Genomic DNA, 1,300 nt, shown 5'->3' with positions numbered 1-1,300 from the left:
GTTGCGGCTGCTGCTGTTGCTGCATTTGCTGCTGCTGTTGCTGTTGCTGTTGCTGCTGCTGCTGTTGCGGCTGCTGCTGTTGCTGCTGCTGTGCTGGTGCTCGTGGTGGTGGTGCTGCTGCTGCTGCTGAGCGCCCTGAGGGTTTAGGGTTTAGGTGTTTTCTAAGGGTTTAGGGTTTAGGGTTTAGGGTTTGTGGAGAGACTGCACAAATACTGCTTCTCCTAAACCCTAAAATATTTCTTCTATAAAAACTAATATAAATTCTTATTATATTATATTATATTATATTATATTATATTATATTATATTATATTATATTATATTAATATTATATTTTATTTTTACTTCAGTTTCTTCTCAATTTCTTTTGTTTAATTTGTTCGTTTGATGATTTAATATATTTAATATATTTAATTTAATTTAATTTAATTTAATTTAATTTAATTTATTTTATTTATTTTATTTAATTTATTTATTTTATTTTATTTTATTTGTTTATTTCAGAGCGAGGTAAATTCGTCGCCGCGGCTGTCTTCGCATATTTCGCTGCCAAGGCGTTGACTCCTCTACAGGTAAAACCCTAAACCCTAAACCCTAAACCCTAATTAACCCTAAACCCTAAACCCTAATTAACCCTAAACCCTAAACCCTAATTAACCCTAAACGCTAAACCCTAATTAACCATAAACCCTACACCCTAAACCCTAATTAACCCTAAGCCCTAATTAACCCTAAACTCTATACCCTAATTAACCCTATACTCCAAACCCTAGGCCCTAGTTAACCCTAAACCCTAAACCCTAATTAACCCTAAACCCTAAACGCTGAACCCTAAACTCTAGTTAGCCGTAAACCCTAAACCCTAATTAGCCCTAAACCCTAAACCATAAACCCTACAGCTTAAACGTTTAAACCTTAGTCCCTAAACCCTAAACCTTGAAAGAATAAAACCCTAAACCCTAAACCCTAAACCCTAGCACTTCTGATGTTTGGTTTGACGCTGTCTTCTTTTTTCTCTTTTTTTCGTTTGTCTTTCTATTGATTATCTATGCTAAAATCTAATCTATATTATCTATTTATTTATTTATTTATTTATTTATTTATTTATTCTTGTTGTCTTTCTTTTTCAGATTGCTGCTGCTCTCTGGCTTACACCGGCATTAGCGAGGGTTTTAGGAGCACGTATTAATCGACTGGGGGGTGATGCAGAAGCTGCTGCTGCTTCTGCTGCTGCTGCTGCTGCTGCTCGTGCTGCAGCAGCAGCAACAAATGCAGCAGCAGCAGCAAGGAGGTCTTGGAG

This window comes from Eimeria acervulina, genomic scaffold, assembly GCF_000499425.1.
Source record: "Eimeria acervulina Houghton genomic scaffold, Eah_scaff1639, whole genome shotgun sequence".
In the NCBI taxonomy this organism is placed as follows: domain Eukaryota; phylum Apicomplexa; class Conoidasida; order Eucoccidiorida; family Eimeriidae; genus Eimeria; species Eimeria acervulina.
This window is presented reverse-complemented; position numbering follows the sequence as displayed.